This window comes from Rhinolophus ferrumequinum, chromosome 26 (assembly GCF_004115265.2).
Source record: "Rhinolophus ferrumequinum isolate MPI-CBG mRhiFer1 chromosome 26, mRhiFer1_v1.p, whole genome shotgun sequence".
In the NCBI taxonomy this organism is placed as follows: Eukaryota; Metazoa; Chordata; class Mammalia; order Chiroptera; family Rhinolophidae; genus Rhinolophus; species Rhinolophus ferrumequinum.
In genome coordinates, this window is record NC_046309.1 from 10,243,940 (window position 1) to 10,262,350 (window position 18,411).

An 18,411-nucleotide genomic window follows, 5' to 3' on the forward strand; every position below is an offset into this window, starting at 1 on the left:
GTTATTCTCCCTCTTCCAATGCAGCTTCCCATGAGAGGAAAACAGCATATACTGTAGAATATAGATTGTATCAATCAGGATACACTAGTTGTGCTGCAGAAACAGCCCCTCACCTCAGTGGCTTCTGACACCACCACATTGATCTTTTCCTGTATGTCTTGGCTGCACCTTTTGAATTTTGTCGGGGACTTTTGCTTACCTGGATCCTGTGTTTTCATCTTCTATCGTGTCCTGGGTTTTCCAGTTACAGAATGCATGCTGCAGGTAGACCAGTTGTATGGCAGTGTCATTCATGCATGCGTGCGTGTATTAATTAGCTAACATTTTGAGTACTCACTGCCAGGTGCTGAGTGCCATTGGCATATGGAGATAAACATGGCAGTCAGTTGTGGCCCTTAGGGAAATCAGTCCAGTAGGAGAAGTCCTATACATAAATAACTGTCTCACAGTGTGCTAAGTGCTGTAACAGAGGACTGCAGTAGTAATATAAAGAAGGCAGTAACTGGCGGTAGATGTAGGATCAAAGACCTATGTGGGAGATGCTAAGATGGGATGTAAGATGAAGCATTCTTTTAGTTCTGAAGGGGAGCATGGTTTCACTTATCTATTGCTGTATGACAAATCACCCCAAAACAGAATGGCTTAAAACAATAATGATATATTATTTCTCATGATTCTGTGGGTCAAGAATTTGGACGGGGCTCAGAGGAGAGATTCTTCTGTTCCATGTAGTCTCGACTGAGGTCACTTACTTGGCTGTAGGTGGTTGGCTCTGGGACTGGGCCGGAAGGTCCAAGAGGGTTTCACTCATGCGTCTACTACCTTGGAGCTCTTCCACATACCCTTCCTCTCTCTTCCCGTGTGACTGTCTTCCTCAAAGCACAGTGGTCCCAGGATAGAGGATTTCTTATTTGGCTGCAGGCTTTCAAGAGGCATGAAGCAGAAACTGCCAGTTCTCTTAAGATCCTGGGTTCAAAAGTTCCCCAAAGAAGCAATCAGCAATGTTATCTCTGCTTCATTCTGTTGGTCAGAGCAAGTCACAGGGCCAGCCTAGATTCAGGGGGTGGGAGAGAATAGGAGCTCCCTGTGGATGAATGGAATAGCATCCGAATCGGCGGTGGTCATCTCGGGAGACTGTCTATCACAAGCACAAAATGATTGAAGATAATGAACAAAAGGTATAATGACGAGCAAGTTCTCAGAAGAGATGGGAATAAGTGATAAGAAGAGGCATTATCATAGCTAAGTAACATTTAATATGCATTTACCATAGGCCAGGTGTTCTTCTAGGCACTGGACATGAACTAACTGGATTAATTTACTTAGTCTTGACAATAACCCTATGAGGTACAACTATTAACTCCATTTCACAGGGGAGGCACCGGATACACAAGGAGATGAAGTAACGGGCGTCAGGTCACACAGCTAGTCACGGGAAGAGGAGGGCTTCAAAGTGCAGGGTCTCCTTTGACAGGAAGAATGGCGCCTCTTCCACTGAGACAGTCGGAAGGAGGGAGTGCTGGGTACAGGCGTGGGTGGTTGCAGGTGAGGGTGGGAGGATGGTGCTGTTGAGGAAGTTAATGTCCGATCGCCCCTTTTTTCTTTTTAAAGGTGATGTGGCCATCACGTCAGTGCAATGGGATAGGGACAGGCTGGGCTCTGTGGAAAAAGAGGTTTATAATTGTAGTCCTTGTGGATTATAGCAGACGGAGTAGAGCTGAAACTGAAGGGATTGTTGAGCGGTCCAGGGCCCCTGGAGGTGAGTGAGGACTATCCGTGTGCAGCAGCACCCTCCCTTGGTCCTGTCAGGGTGTGTCAGGTAGAGAAGGTGCATCATGGGGCTGATCCCAGAGCAGCTCTTCCAGTTTGTGATCCAAGTCTAATAGGTCTGTTTTCTACCCAGCTGCTGTGATCGCTCCAGGCACAAGATTTCCCCGGTGGCTCCCCAAAACAGCATTTCCATCCTAGATTTGAAGAGCGCCAAACGCTCCCCTGCATCGACCCTGCACATTGGTTTTGACGTTTAGTTGGGAGCCTATTCAAGGGACCCTTCAAGTGCTAAATGTCAAGTCTTGAGACTGCCCCTGGGACTTAGAATGGGATTTTATCCACCCACGGTGCCACTAGAGGAGATGCCGCTCTTTTTGGTGGGATGAAGGATGTGGGCGTTGACTGTCACCAGATCACAGTGAGGGGCAGATGGCTTCTGCGCTTCCAGCCATGCCGATGGCCTGCAAGGGGCCTGTCTGTCCCCAGAACCGCACAGGGAGGACCCATGAGGGTGTCGAGGGAGAGACTGCATACTGTTCTCATCCATCTTGTAATCGTCCATATTGTGTGGGGTCTTGTGAACCGGCAGTTTCCCAGCATTCTTCTCACCTATGTACTTGGAGTCATAGGAATCTATCTTCATATAGTTAATCTCTTTGGAAAATCCAGAAGGCACCACCACATGTCTTTCTAGTCCTACCCAGAGTGCTTTAGAAAGCATTTCTTGAGAAAAGCACATTCAATACTGAAGGCTCCAGGGACCCTCCTGTGAGGTGCTTGCCATTGCAGCTTGGGCTCCAGCCTGGGGTGTCTGGGAGGTTCAGCCCTTTGCTGGAGTTGGAAGCATCTTTGTGTGTATTTTTGGACACATCGTTTGCACTGTTTCCTGAGCCACAGAGCTCCTGGCGCTGAATTTTGTGTCTCCTGGACCCCAGTGGCCCGGTCATCCTGTGACCAATTGAAGTTGGGACATCTGATTCCGGCTTTGCTTCACCCTCTCTTGGATTAACATTTGTGGTGTCAGCCGAAGCCTCTAACCAGACGAGATCTCATTCATGTCTAGGGAGCAGCCAGTCCTCTCTGTCTTTCCCCTCTCGTCCTGACATCTGACCCGATGCAACACGGCCACAACATCAGGAGCTGAAAATTGTTAGTTCTTGAAACGAGTGTTGAAAGAAGGGTCAGATCTCATTCGAGATACAGTTTCCTAAACATTTCTTCTGTGAACATCACAAGTGAGGTTGGCCTCCATACCCTCTGACTCATTAGTTCAGCTCTTACGAATTTGCCAAATTACAACTATATGACAGTGAAATTTATGTAAATTTATAAAGGGATCTGTTAATGGATCCTCTAATCAAGGGAAAAAAGTCTGTAATTTAACTTTAAATTTTATTTGCAACCAAACTTTCAAGACATACTTCATGCTACAGTAATTGGTAACCAACATCAGGGTTAAAAAGGATTGAACAGGGATTACACTTTCTCTGTTGGTAAAATCTGGGTTCTAACTGCAGGGTTTTTATGGGAAATAAATATAAAGACCCTTCGCCCTGTGCAGTTGGGCCTCTCCACTGTAAACCTCCACCCCTTCGACACACGGTGGGAACACTGTTAGAATCATCTTTTTATTGCACAATGCCCAACGCAGTGTCTTGTACTAGTAGATGAATGAGTGAAGGAATGAGTAAATGGTACATTTTCTAGTTGTTTAGGGTCGTGATTTGTGATAGTCGCTTTAGTTTTGATGGTTGGTTCATTGCCACGAAGGAAAGAATGACTATATACCAGGTTTTTATAATACTACTAAGATTGTTTAAAAATTATGCATGAGAGCTTTCGGCCATTGTGCACAAACCTTTCTCTAGTAGCGTAACTTGTTTGCCTACCTGGACAGACGCAGTTCCTGGGCCACACCACATTGGATTGTGTTGGATTGTTGCTGAGGGATCCAGAAGTGTCTGCTGTGTCCACGTTAGTCTGGGGTTGCTGGGCAGAAGCTGGTTCTCTCTGGATTCGGGAGAGGAAGAGTAACAATAAACTGAACTGGGGAGAGAAATACCGTTTTAAAGACAATCTCAGGCAAAGCCGTTACCGTGGAAAGTAAGTGACAGGTTGTATTAGTTCGTGAGTCATAGAACGTTACAGCTGATAAGTTATATGAACATACATATGTCAGTCTCTACTTCTGTGGCGCTGAGGAGATGCCCCAGGGCCTGCACCTTCAGGACCCAGGCTGCAGGGGTCAGAAGACTGTTCCTTCAGGGTGTAGTCAACAGGATGAATTTCAGCCATTTTTAAACTTCTGTCAAGATTCAAATTTTGGGGAAAGGGCTTGGGGCTTGGGCTACGTGCCCCACCTGTGGCCAGGAGAGAATGGGTGTCTTGGCTGACAGATGTACCTAGATCATGAGCCAGGGTGGAGGGAGTGTTCTCCAAAGCAAGATTGGGGGAGTGGGTGCCAGGCAGGCCAAACCCAACATGTCCACTCCCTGGCCTGTGTGTGTGAGTCACATGCCCACTTAGGCACAGCACATGTTTTTAACCTGTATACACACACGTACACACAGAATCTTCAATAAACATGCTCATATATCTAGAGGAAGATATGCAAAGATGAGGAAAGACAGAAATGTGTATTAATAGACATTTTTACAGACAAATACAAAGTGCGCAAGGACGTGTGAGTACACCAGGGAGCATCATGTGTACAAATGTACAGGTAACAGCAGTATGTACAGAGATGCACGCATAGATATTTATGTGGAAATATGTGCACAACTACGGATAGACTCATGAGTGCATGCCCAGGGCAGAGTGCATGGGTGCTTGGAGAGAAAAGGGCAGAAGAAGGAAGGCTGCGTAGTAGAGAGTGAATAAAGGAGAGACCAGAGGCGCGACAGATACGGAGGAACAGCGAGTTGTACGGGATGTGAATTGGGTCCAGAGCGATATGCTCTAACAAAGTAGTGGGCTAAGATTTGGAACTTGCCTTTGGGTGTCTGCTGTGTTTTTTCATAGGCCTCTTGGCTCTGTTCCTCGTTGTGTTCACTGAGTTCATTCGATGAGAAGGTCGGTGTGATGCTGCAGATGGCAATGTTCCTGCATGGCTCAGTCCGCGTTCTCCTTGATCCGCCTGCATTAGTGGAACAGCTCCCTTCCCGCCCTTTCCTGCCTCACTTCCTGCCTCTCTTCACCACCCTGCCCTGGCCATGTGGTCGGTCCCCATAAGGGCAACCACGTGGAGTGCTTTTATGCCTCTGTGTCTTTGCACATGCTGTGCCTATGCTGTCCCTTCTGCTTGGAATGCTCTTTCTCCTCCTTAATTGCCTGGTTCTACTCCTCGCTAAAAATCGCAGCCCAGACATCATCTCCGGGAAGCCGTGCAGAAATCCCAGAAGGCGTCAGATGTGTTCTTGTACGTGCGTCCCTATTAGAGCACCGAGCCCGGTGTGCTGTGATTATTTCTAACTAGACTGCAAGCTTCGTGAGGGTAGATGGCGCATTACTCCACTTTCATCCTCACCACCTCACACCATGCCTGGTCCTCAGTAAACATTTGTTGAGTCCTTAAATGGATGATTGAAGGAATGATTCTGTGAATGAATGAATGAATGAACGAACCAGAATAAATAATGACTCCGTGAGCTCAGTACTCTGGACTCTTAAGCCTCGCACCTGAATCGTAAGTCGGAACTCCTTTCATACCCTCTCTTCTTCCTTGAAGACCTTAGTCACCTCCATGTGGTTGAACCCCCAAACTTCATCTTCTTAAACCCCTGCAGACGATTCGCTGTCATTTAAAACTCAATACTATCAATGTCTGAGTCCCTTGCATGTTCGTTCTTTCTCTGTTGGGGTAAGAAAGGTTTATTTGTCTCGGATGATAAATAATACTAATTTATAGATACTTTGGAAAATACAGAAATATAGTTAGAAGAAAGTGAACATCTTTATCTAACAACGATTTTGTAAACAGTTGAATATGCATTTTTCTATATATACACGTGTACATACATGTATATGTAGCAGACTTCACTTTTTCATAAAATGGGATCATGCTGTCTGTATAATTTTGCATCTTGCAATTTTCATTTTCTTGCAAACATCTTCCGTGCTATCAGATTCTTTAAAATTTATATATTTTTTATTTCTTCAAGGAGGGCGCAGCTCACAGTGGCCCTTGCAGGGATTGAACCAGCAACTTTGGTGTTAGCAGCACCATGCTCTAACCAACTGAGCTAACCGGCCACCTCTTTAAAATATTTTTTGATGGATGCGTCCTATTCCTTTGTAGAGCAGAACTTTTCAAGCCATTTTTTAATTGTTTGGCATCAAGTGGGTTTATAGCATAAGCCAGTGCATTTGCTCATCTGGGAGCAGTTTGCAGAACTGTGGAGATGGCCATAAACAGTCTCCAGGGCCAACCTTGTGAGTGCAGACCTATCAAAGAGAAAATGTGGGCAAGGGATGTCAGCTGTGCATGCCAGGAAAGGCCCTGGGAAGGAAAGGGAAAATGAGAACCAGTGGCTGGGGCAGCCACAGGGTTAAGGAGAAAGTGTTACAGGGGGAGAAGATCTCTGATGTTTGAAGGGGAGAGACGGAGATGCGGAGATGGAGGAGGAGGATAGGTCCCGAGAAGCCTGCGTTCTGGGATGCCACGTTTGGGATTCAGGTTACACAGAGAGGAAAATATGTAAGTGGGGGAGGGGAGAGGCACACCTGACGGTGGGGATGAAGGGATGGGAGGGAGGGAACTGTGGTGACAGATGGGCTGAGGTGAGGGTGAAGGTGATGGGGGAACCTCACGTGAGACGCTGATAATTTCAGCCAAGCGGGAGAGGTGATCTGAGAGAAGGTGAGGTTTCAGCCTCGGGAGAGCAGGAGTAGAGCAGCTGCGGTGAGGCAAGTCACTGAGCTGGTGGCCTGGGTGGCCTCTGCCGTCAGCAGTGCAAGAGGGGTGGTGGGGAACAGCACCGGGAAGTAAATTGGAAGTGATTATTCTTTTGCTATAATAGTCTTTCAGATGTCGCATCCCTTTTAAATAAATAGTACTCGTATTTCAATATAACTCAGATTCCAGAGGTGGTTTCCATTCCGCTTGTCAAGAATTCCTCTCATCATACAAATTAAAGCTCACAAAGAGTATTCTTCTTTTCTTGAAGACGGGTAAGGCTAGAAGGAAGATTTTAGGCAACCTTTCCTTGTTTTTGAACAGCTTAGTTGAAGTGGCTTAACTAAGTGACCTGCTTAGTTTGAGTGTTTGGATCTGTCTGAAGTGTTTCAAGGGTATTGCAAGTTTGATAGAAATTTAGTTTTTCAAGTTTTATATACCTCTATCTAGGCCTTTTTCTTGTAACTTCAAGTATTACACACACACACACACACACACACACACACAATTACTCTTAAGTACAGAACTGGATATGAATTAGCACAATACAGCTGTACAACACCTCTGAGATCGAGAAACAGGCCATCACCTGTCCTTCAGAAGCCCCCCTATGCCCCCCACCCCGCGTCCCCTTCTGGTCTGAAGCCCCCCTCTCCAAGGTAATCCTTATCCTGATTTCAAACTGAAATATTAAATTAGCATGTGTGATCATGTCATACACAAATTTGAAGACAGCCAAGTGTTAGCTAATGTTGCCGGGTAACTTGTTTATGTGCAGATCTTGAAATAAGATGGGATCAGCCATCCTCTTGCAAATGTGGCATTAATTAGGAGGATTGTGGCTTGGCACAGTCTGTTGACTTCAGATCTGTTCATTGCTCTCGTGAACTTGCACACGCTGCCCCCAATCCTGCCAGGGGCTGGTTCAGATGTATTTGTGTGTGACACACCCATGGGTCTCTGGGAGCCTGGTGTGTTATAGGCAGTTTTGGGTTCTGTTCCAGGTCCTTGGTGCCCCTGGGCCTCTGCCTTCGTCCCAGGGAACACATGTGATGGTTAGGTAACTTGAGGAACTCTTAATCTCGAGGCAAGCATTTCCTGGTACTCAGCTTTCAAGCTGGAGCCTGAAGAAGTGGTTTTGTTGGCCTGCAGATTTATTTATTTATTTTTGAATGTTGAAAGAATCGCCAGCATTAAAAAATGGGGAGATTTCACATGTCAAAATGTGGTTTTCTGTCTTCTTTTGGAATAACTGACTACCCACTCTCCTGCGCTGGGGGGGGGTCAGTCTTTGCAGCCCCTTTTTCTTGATCACGTGCCCTTTATTTTTGGAGTTTCACTCCTGGGCCTCTTCTCTCCCTGGCTTCTGTAGGCATTTGTGTTTGAGTCTCCTGAGGTTCCTAAATGAGGACTTTAAGAAACGTTGCAAATTTCTGTAAGTTTGACTCAGTAGCAAGCGACTTAGCTATTTTCTAGCAAATATATTGTCTAAATATTTGCATAGATCACAAGCGTTTAGCCAGGATCAGCAGCTATGGTGTTTGTATTTTGTTATTTTAAAAACTTATCACTCTGACTTTTATTTGGTAGGTCATGCTTTCACCTAGTTCAGAATTTATTAATGGAATGTGTGACACAATTTGGAGACCCCCACCTGGGCTGTCTGAGCAGTGGGGTCAGGTGCACGGGGGCTGGAGGCCAGCAAACCCATGTGCAAATACCAGGTCCACGTCTTATTAACAGCTGGTCTCTGTAGGTTCCTTAACCTTCCTGGATTCAGTCTCCTCACCTGCAAAATGGGTTGTTGGGGAAATTAAGTGGCATCATGCCTGAAAGGTGCTTAGTACAGAACTTGGCATATAGTAGGCAGTCAGTAAATACTAGCGATCATTGATGTTAATAAATTGATTTTTGTTGTTTTCCACGGTAGCTTACTTTATTTACTGTTTCATCTTGGGGAAATTGGTCAACACGAGGGCCGCAAATTACATAAGAAATTCAACTGGATGAACAATGGTTCTATACTGATGGACTTAAACACAGTGAGATAGTTGTGGAAGAGAGCAAATTTCTTTAATTCCCTTCTACTTGGTGTGAACATTTTGATAAATAAAATCCAAGTGAAACATGCTGTGGTTTTCCTGTACGTGTAGCAGTTGGCAGTGGGTGTCTGCGAGGTGTTACCTGTCCTCATCAGCTGCTATCTCCAGGCCACCCCCGGAAAGATAGAGCGCATGTCTGGTTCTCAGCTGGGCATTTGGTGTTGTCGTGGTCAGAACGGGGGGACATTACAGACAGTGGGTAGCGTCAGGGATTCCAGAGAACGGGATCTCTAGATGCCTCTCTGTAAGATTGCTGTAAGGCCTTAGTGTTTTATTGCTGTTGTGTTTTTTTTTTTTTAAGTTAAAGTTCTGGTTTAGAATATCTGTGGTCTGTGAGAGACTTTTCTCCCTGCCCCTATCGCCAAGCAGAAGAAGGAGTAATTGTATTATGACAGTAGAGTAGTTTAAAATTCTCACTGAGGATGCCCTGTGTTCCTTATTTAAAGTGTTAGTAATCAAGAGTCTTTTTCTCTTAGAGGCCACTGATTCCTCTAGAGAGACCAACCAAGGCTTATATACAAGCAGAAAAAAATTTGTTTTGAAGAATAAATTATAACCAGTGTTTTAAAAGCACAGAATACAACACCTCATTCAGTAAATTTAACAATGAGTATAATATGATTTGGTTTCATATTCTTATTTGAAACTGGTTGAGGAAAGGGAGATGATACGGAGTTAACACAGGAGAGGCTGGGAAAGGATGGAGAGAGATGGGGAAGACACACGGGGGGGGGGTTGTGAGTGGGGGTCAGTAAGCTCAGAGATGGGGAAACCAGCTTAAACCAGCTTAAACCAGTTCTTTGTCAAGCTTGCCGTGGACCAACACTGTGGATATAGTTAAAAATTGCCAGTCATATAAAAAAAAATCTTTATAATCTTATTTAAAAATTGGTCTGTCTCAAAGGATGATTTCAATATGCGTAGAAGAAAACATGTTAGCAATTGGGTTTCAAAGTGGGGATGGCCAGAAATCACAGTCTTTGGGCAAGATGGCACGTGTGAGTTCATGCTTTAAATACGAACTATATTTAAATGCAGAAAGGTGATAGATGAAATACAAACATAGAAAACCGAAAAGCCTCATCAGGCTCAAAAGCATGATAGCCACCTCTGTGGACCAGAAGCGGTCCACAGAACTGTGAATAGCTAGTGGGGCTAAGGTCAGCTTCTGTCAAGTGGAGGGGGCTGATGTGGAAACTGCCAGCTGAGAGCTAAACACAGCAGATGCTAACAGCTCAGAGGTGGTACCCAGACAGCAGCTGTCAGCATAGTAAGGAGGTGATTAACACCTTCCTTTTAGGAAGCTCCAGGAACTGGCTGGGAGGACTGGAGTAGCTGTCTTAGTGCTAAGGCCTTTGGGCTGAATTAACCTGTGTGTTCCTGCATCCCACCTCCTTGGAGAGTCCGGGGAGAGGCCTGGAAATCCACATGTTTTAAAGATCCTCAGGTGATTCTCAGAGCAGGGCTGTTCTGACAAAAACCGTACTGGTAAAAAGGAAAGCCAGCTTTTGGTGAAGAAGGGCAAAGTTAAATTGGACTAAGGATATTTAATTTGTTCCTAGGAGCTTTTTGCATTTGAGCGCTTGAATTGATTACCTTTAAAAAAAATTGTAGTAAAACACACATAACCTTTACCTTCAAGTACTATTTTAGTCATTTTTTAAAGTGTGCGATTCAGTGGCATTAAGTACGTTCATAGTGTGGTGCAACCACCCCCACTGTCTAGTTCCATTGCCTTCTCCGTAGCCTCTGGCAGCCACTAATCTGCCTTCTGTCTCTATGGCCGAGCCGGTTCTGGAAGTTTCATGTCAATGGGATCATCCGATATGTGCTGTTATGTGTGTGTCTGGCCGCTTTCACTCAGCATAACGTTTTCCAGGTTCATGCGTGTTGAAGCTTGTATCAGTACCTCATTCTTTTTCATGGCCAAATAATACCGCATTGTATGGATAGACCACATCTCGTTTATGCATTTATTACTTGATGGACATCTGGGTTGTTTCCACCTGTTGGTGGACACATTTTAGATTGCGGTAAAATAGACGTAACATAAAATTGACCATTTTAACAATTTTTAAGTGTACAGCATAGTGGCATTGATTGCAACATTTTTAACCTTTCCCGATTTCTTTGGAGAATTCAGGCTCCATCAGCATCATCTCTGCAGGTCAGACCTGAGGGCGGGAGACGCTCTGCCTTCTTGCTCCAGGCTGGTCTTCTGTGAGCTGCAGGTGCCCTGATGCAGGGGAAAATGAGGAGGGCCTGAGAAGCTTAGCTGTTAATAGCGGCTTTCTCAGGGTCACTAAAAGGTTCTGCAGAAAGTAATAACTAGTCTTTATTTTTGGAGGAAGGGAGGATTCTTCCTTCTGTCCACACGGGGAGTATACTGCTTATTAACACTTCTGTGAGTATGGGATAGGGAAGAAAAGATTCTATTTTTTTTCCTCCCTGTTTTCTAGAAACTCTAGTTACAGGGGGTTTGGGAAGAAGTGGAAATTGAAACTGTTGAACCGTCATGTTTTAAGGTTATTTTAGTATTTCATTAATCTCTCCTTTGGAAAGGGACTAAAATAAATGTACTGCTTTGGAAATATTCTGACACTTCTATTTCCACCTTCCCTTCTTCATAACTGTCATAATGTCCAATATTTCCTTCATGCTTCATTCACCATCTTTTTGGAACGTGGTCAGAAAGGAAAAAAAGAGGAGAGAGCGAGCTGACAGACATACAGAGTCAGTAATTTATCTGCCATCTTTCTAAAGAACAGAGAAATCAGCATCTTTGTCTTGAACTCCTAATCAGGTGATTTCAATGTGCTGAAGCACATGTTATTATTTCAGATCCCAATCATTATTATTCTTTCTGTAATTATATCTGAGTGTAGGGAATATCTTTAACACAGGCTTAAAAAACGCAGCCTCCCTAATGAAATAATGGCTGTAAGCACGGATCATCGTGACTGCTTAATCAGTAGGTGAAGAGTTGATGAGAAGTCTCCGACTGGATCAAGCACTGTCACCAGCAAAAGCCCCTGCTACATTTTAGTGTCACTCACAGTGGTATAGCCAGGCGTTCAGCACCTCCTGTGAAGCACTAGGAAGCACGGAGGACCACCTAGAAAGTATTCTTGCCAAAAATGTTGATTCTGAATCTAAGGAAGCCTTTTGCTCTAACGACCACTTTGTCGAAGATTGGGGGGGTTAGAAGAACATGTTAAATGAAACCATGAGAATGTGGTCAGCCAATAACAGAATACGGGTTGTCTATAGGGACAGATGACCTTTTTCTTTCACAAGTAGTGGGAGCTTAAAAAAAGAAAAAACAGAGGGGGAAACTTACAGAGTAAAAGAACCACACGAGACACATCGACCAAAGCAGTGTGTGCCGCTGGTTTTGGTCCTGATTCGGGAAAAGGAATTGTACAAAAATATTTTGACGCCATCAAGGAAAACTATGGATGGATAATTAGATGATATTAGGAATTATTTTTAATTTTGTTGGCTGTGATAATGGTTGTGGTTATGAGTTTTAAAAGCCCTTATCAGATATACCGAAATATTTTTTAGTGGAATGAATGGTGTCTGATTTGCTTTACTTTTAGTTAAGAAGAAAAGTTGAGGGGATCGATAAAGGAAGTGTGGCAGGAAGTTGGTGTCGAAGCTGGGTAATAGCTTCTAGTCTTTCACCTTTTTTTTTTAATTAAAGTTTATTGGGGTGACAAATGTTAGAAAAGTTACATAGATTTCTGGTGTACAATTCTGTATTACATCATCTATAAATCCCATTGTGTGTTCACCACCCAGAGTCAGTTCTCCTTCCATCACCATATATTTGATCAACTTTTTTGTATGTTTGAAAATTTCATAATAAAAGATTAAAAATGCCAAAATTGTTTTATTGGTGACATTTAAACACGTTAAACAGCAAAAACGAATATAGAACTCTTCCTACAGTTAGAAGCTCAGTTTTGGAAAAATGCCTTTTGGCTTATCTCTACATTTGGTCTGGAGAGTTTCTTGGCAAATTAGTGTTTACATTAACTTCATGTTATTCCTTACCCTAGAGTTCCAAGGAGGCCTCAAATAAACCAAGAGAAGTCATAATTATAGATAGTTAGAGAGTTAACACGATGGGTAATTGCTAATCAGTAGGCTTTTCATACCAATAAACGGGCAGAAGAGGGGGTTGGGGAAAGATTGTCAGTGAATGGAAATAAATTAAGTAAAGATGAATAATTTCTGTGCTTGACTGAACTGAGTTGTAGAAGAACATGTAAATAGCCCTTTTTTTGGTATGATTGCTAAAGGTGGCCCCTTCTGACTGCTGCAGAATACTGGGCTCTCCTGCCACCCCTGAAGTGGTCGCAGCTCTCTAAGGTGTGGGAGGTGAACTTTTCTCTCTCTTCCTTGATGGGCTCACTTACTTCAGTTATCTTTCTGCAGATAATCAGCAAATCTGTATCCTTGGCCCAAATTGCTCTCTTGAGCACTAGAATCACATTTCCACCTGCCTGGGATTGGCCCCCTGCCTTTCATGGCGGCCTCGCCCCAGCCAGGCTCCCCTCCCTGGCTCGGCACCATGCAGCTGTGTTCACATCTGTCAGGACCTTTCCCGCTGCAGGCCTTTGCACAAGCCATCCCCTCTGCCTGGCGCAGCCTCCCGCTCTTCCTCCTGGCTCCTCATCCCCAGACATTACCATCTCACCTTTCCTGACCTTCTCTGTCCGTCACTCTTGGTCGCAGCGTCTTGCTCATTTCCTTAGCGATCTTCTCAGTTTATAATCATTATCTGTCTCCCCCCGTCTCCACTGTAAGGTCTATGAGCAGGGGACCTTTCTGTCTTCGTATATTTCATACCCTGCACGTAGCTTACAAGAAGAGTCGATATTTGTTGGATTTCTGAATGAATGGTTGAATGAGCATGCTAGGCTTTGAGCTGGACACAGGAGACAGACGGATGAAAGATAGTCTTCTCCTTGAAGCAGCTCATACATTGCCTGTTCGGGAGGCAGATGAGCAAGCCCAAAATTACAGTTTAGGTTTTATGAGGAAAGTACACACAGGGTTCTTGGGAGGATGGAATCGGGAAGTCGGGGGCATGATAGGAGCTAGGGAAAGAAGGAAGGACAGGTATTCCCAGGAGAGGGAACACCTCAAAAGCAAGAGAGCGTTGAATGGCTGGAGCGTTGAATGGCTTGAATGGCTGGTTGTGGGAGTGGTGACACCAGCAGGACTGGCAGCAACTGGGAAATGAGGGCTCTTGTGTGACAACTGAGGACTTTGGACTTCTGAATGCTGTTACGAACCCCTGGAGGAGTTTAAGACTGGGATGATCAACCTGTTCCTTTAGATACTCCTCAGACATACGGAAACGGATCAGTCAGATCTGCATGTTAGAAAACTCCAGATGGGTGGGTGGGAGAGGCAAAAGGCCGCTTCAGGGTTTAGAGTGGGTCATAGCTGGTGGGGAGAGATGAGAGCCTAGACTGCTTTCTGTGCCCAGGCACACACTTCTGCTCAGGGCAAGGGCATTTGGGCACGGGCAGTCAACAGTGTTTTCCAGCACAGTTTCCCTTGGCCCTAGAGCCCCAGGGGTTGAGGTGCATGGAAGGTGATGTCACACAGCTCTAGTGACACTGTGTACTAGTGACACTGTGGAGAATTGTCATGTTGGAGGTGCTCAGCTGGTGCTGGGCCCCCACCCTTTGTACTTGGGGTGCACAACACCACTCAGGAATCACCGGAGCAATCTCTTCCTTGCTGTTTGAAGGAATGGTTATGGATGCTCTGGGCTCTCCTGGTTCTTGAACCAATCTCAGAGGGAGCCAGGAAGCGCGACAGGGTCCAGGGTCTCAGAGCGCCTCTACCTTCTGTGTTCCAGCACCTGGGCAAGCCCGTCTCCTCACGGAGGCTGTGCCAGGCAGAGTTCTGAGCCATGATATGGGCCCAAACTCTAAGTAGTGGCAATGGGGATGAAGGGATTTGAGAGTTAACTCAAAGAGCCTGACTGGGGGGTGAGTTATTAACTGGCATATGAGGGAGCATCAGGATGTTTATAAGGGCCCGTTAGATACTTAGGTGGAGTTGTCCAGGCTGGGCAGTTGAATCTGGACTTTCTCTTCTTTCTTGCCGCGTCCATCCCATCAGCTGCTAAGTTTTATCATCCGTTTCACCACTGTGTGGTCTCTCTTACTTGTAACTCTTCCTTTCCTGCCTGGTCATTCTCGCCTAATTCCTTGCCCCATCCATTGTGTATCCGAGCATAAGATAGGTTACTGTTTGGTGCTTCTTGCTGTCAGGTTGATTCTTCTGCAGCATGCCTCTGATGAGAGGGCCACTTTACTCAAAATATCCAATGGTTCCCCATTGTCTACCGACATTCTCACACTCCTCAGCCAGCTTTCCTAGTATTCTCTCCAACCAATTGGAGCCACTACTGTTTGTTACACAAACACATCCCACATTGTCCAGACTTGGAGCCTTTGTCCATGCTGCTGCTTCCAGCCGGAGCGGCCCCTCTCTGTCTTTTAAGCCTTGTACTCCCTTGATATAGAATACAAGCTTAAGTGAGAGCTGAATTAAGGGATTGAGCCCGTGGTATAAGTTCTTCACTGTCTGTGGGAATTAGATCCCAGTGAGGCAACGATGTCTCCTGGTCACTTTGTTCCCAGCTTGGGCATTCGTGTGGAAACCAATGGCTGCTGGCTGGTGGGTTTGGGAAATGCCTTCTCATGCTTAGTCATGGGATGTCGTGTGCCCTTCCAGTAATCGGAGACAGAAGATTATCTTGAAGCTGATGGTGTCCTTTTCCCTGTTGTTATGGGACGGTGTTTTGAATTAAATTATTTTAGAAACAGATGGCTGACTGAGAATTTTTTTCTCCTTTGTTCTGAGTGAACTGAGTATTTTGTTTAGTTTGTTTTGGTTACGTAAAGTGCTGACAGGCTTGCTTTCCAGGTTGGTAAAAGAGGGTTGCATTTTATTTAGGAAAGAATAAAACAAAACAAAGCGAAACAAAGTCTTCCAATAAATACTGTGTACCATGCTTTGAATTAAACCAACATGTTAATAACATCTTGGTCTTCTCGCATGAGAAAATCATGTGAAGAAATAAGGAGTCCCTAAATTCCAACATGAAGCCTAGACTGATGATTTAACATGACGTTTTAGAAAGCTTTGTGGTACCATTATTTCAGTATTGCTTGACTGCACTTGTTTTCTGAAGTTACTCGTTAGTTCTCTTCATGTGAAGTCACTAATTGTTTTCTGTGTCCCCATCTCTAGAGGAGGAAATAGAAGGTGTGACTAACTATAAGGGATTTCTCTAGGGGAACTTAGCAAGTTTGAGATAGAACAGGACCCAGTCTATTCTTTATGGAATGTTCTGGAGCTTTTGGCCCTGTTGTCTCCCTCTCTGACTGGGATTGTATTCTACCAGCGATGAGGAGCTATGTTTTTATTAGCTAAAACTGGAGTCCCTCTACCACTACTGATGTAGTGGCCATTCGTCATTTGTGGGGCCTACCCTGTCCCTGTCTGGGGAGTCCTTCCTTGTGTGAGGGTCAGAGGGCTGCAGGGTTGACTGAGTAAGGTGGGATACTCCCAGCTAGACTTTGAATTTTGAGGGAGTGCTGAAGCAGAGCCATGGAGAGTCTGTTGACAGCTATGCCATTGGCGTCCCAGCTTGGTGTCAGCGGCGGACATTAAAGGAGTGAGACCCCAGTGAGACCTGCTACCCAGTCTCGCTTGGCTCTTGACTGTGTTCTGAACCTGAGCTGCCCTGTCTAGTCCATGGACCCTCTGGTACGCTTCCACGGAACCCCTCCTTCTGCTTATGTAGCCAGAATTGTTTCCATGGCAAACAACAGAGAGCCCTGACGGAGAAAACCTTCCAGCATAAGCATGGGGCCATATTTCATGCCTATACATAGAAAGTCAACACTTTCACACCCATTTCCTGATAGTAATTTTCAGGAACCCTATATCTTATTAACAAAACAGGGAGCTGAGACCTGAGAATGTGAAGTGAGTTACTCAAGGTTGGCAGTGAATTAGCTTGTGGTAGACCTGGGGGAGGCCTGAGGCCTGCAGGCTCTTATTTCCGACAGTCTCTCCTCTGTCACAGTGCTTCTGCTTTGAGTCAGGAATGAAAGATGTTATCTTAGTCACTTAGGACTGCCGTGACAAAATACGACTGTATGGCTTAAATAGCAGAAATTTATTTTTTCATAGTTCTGGAGGCTGGAAGTCCAAGATGAAGGTGCTCGCAGGGTTGGTTTCTGGTGAGGCCGTTCTGCTTCCAGATGGTGGCTTCTCACGATGTTCTTCCAAGGCCTTTTCTCTGTGATGCACGGGCAGCGAGTGAGCTGTGGTGTCTGTTCTTCCTCATGAGGAGGCCAGTTCTATTGGATCCCCATTTAACCTCAGTTAAATGACCCCATTTAACCTCAGTTACCTTTGTAAAGGCCCTATCATCTCCAGATCGACCTTCAACATAGGAAGTTGGAGGTGGGGACACAGTTCAGTCCATACCAGATGTGAAACAAGGCAGTCTGGACATTTTAATGTTGTCCATGACTTAAGAAAGGTCGAGAAACCGAGGATGTCAAAGGAAGACTTCTAAAAGGTGTTTTTACACAGTGTTTAGATCTTAAAATATTGGGGCTATGCAGTCAGTTACTTACCATTTACGCTGAGGCTGATACTTTTCTGTGCAGAGAGCTCATGCTTGATCGTTCTTTGGGTAAGTCTCCATATCCAACTGTAGCCTAATATGCTGACTCGGGCACAGCAGTACTGCCTCACATGAGACACGTGAGACCTTCTTTCTGCTTCCAGACTGAAGCTGCCATGGTAAAGCCTGGCCATCCGATTTCATGTCTGTAGGCAGCCTCCTCTCCCTGTTCCTCCATGTGTGTTTCACACATTCTCCACTGTCCTGATGCATTCTGCCGCATCCCCACCCCTGACCAGAATTCCCTTCTCACCAGCAAATTTGTACAACTACTCTCTTCCTCTGTCTCTCCTCCTGCTGAGAACCCAAGGCCGGATCCCCTCAGATTCCATTTCCTTCCTCCTTCTCAGTCACCTGGGCTCATCACTTCTCCTTTGCATCTTCCACGCTTCCTTTCTTCCCAGTTGTTCCACCAGCATTGCTGTAGCCCAGCACTTTTCAGGGAAAGGTCCCTGTATTTGCATTAGAATGATCCAAGTGGTTGGGTCAAAACATAGATTCCAAGACAGCAAGAACAGCAGGAAACAAACACACACACCAATTCCTGAGTCCCAGGCCCAGCTGAGTGGATGACAACCTGAGTTATTTTAGTTATTATTTTGCAAGAATTTTAGACATACAGCAAAGTTGCAAAGTTAATACAGAGTTTCCATATACCCTTTACTCAGCTTCCCCTAATATTAAGATCTTACATAATCAGAATAGAATCATTAAAACTCAGAAATTAACATTGGTACACTTCTGTTAACCGGACCACAGACTTTACAGGATTTCCTGTTTTCCCACCTTTTCTGTTCTGGAATTTAATCCAGAATCCCACATCGCATTTGGCTGTCACATCTCCTTAAGAGTCTTTCTAGCCTGTGCCAGTTGTCCAGTTTTTCCTTCTTGTCTTTTATGACCTTGAGATC

At 45.0% G+C, this 18,411-nt stretch overlaps 1 protein-coding gene and 1 non-coding gene across 2 annotated transcripts in view; one reads left to right on the plus strand and one right to left on the minus strand.

The window, feature by feature from the left end:
- The window catches only part of KIAA1549 (KIAA1549 ortholog), a 104,120-nt gene that overhangs the window by 10,795 nt on the left and 74,914 nt on the right, over positions 1-18,411 (plus strand). The gene's annotated exons all lie outside the window — the stretch shown is intronic.
- On the minus strand, positions 5,948-6,021 carry TRNAS-GCU (transfer RNA serine (anticodon GCU)). The gene has a single exon. It is a non-coding gene; the product is annotated as a tRNA-Ser (tRNA).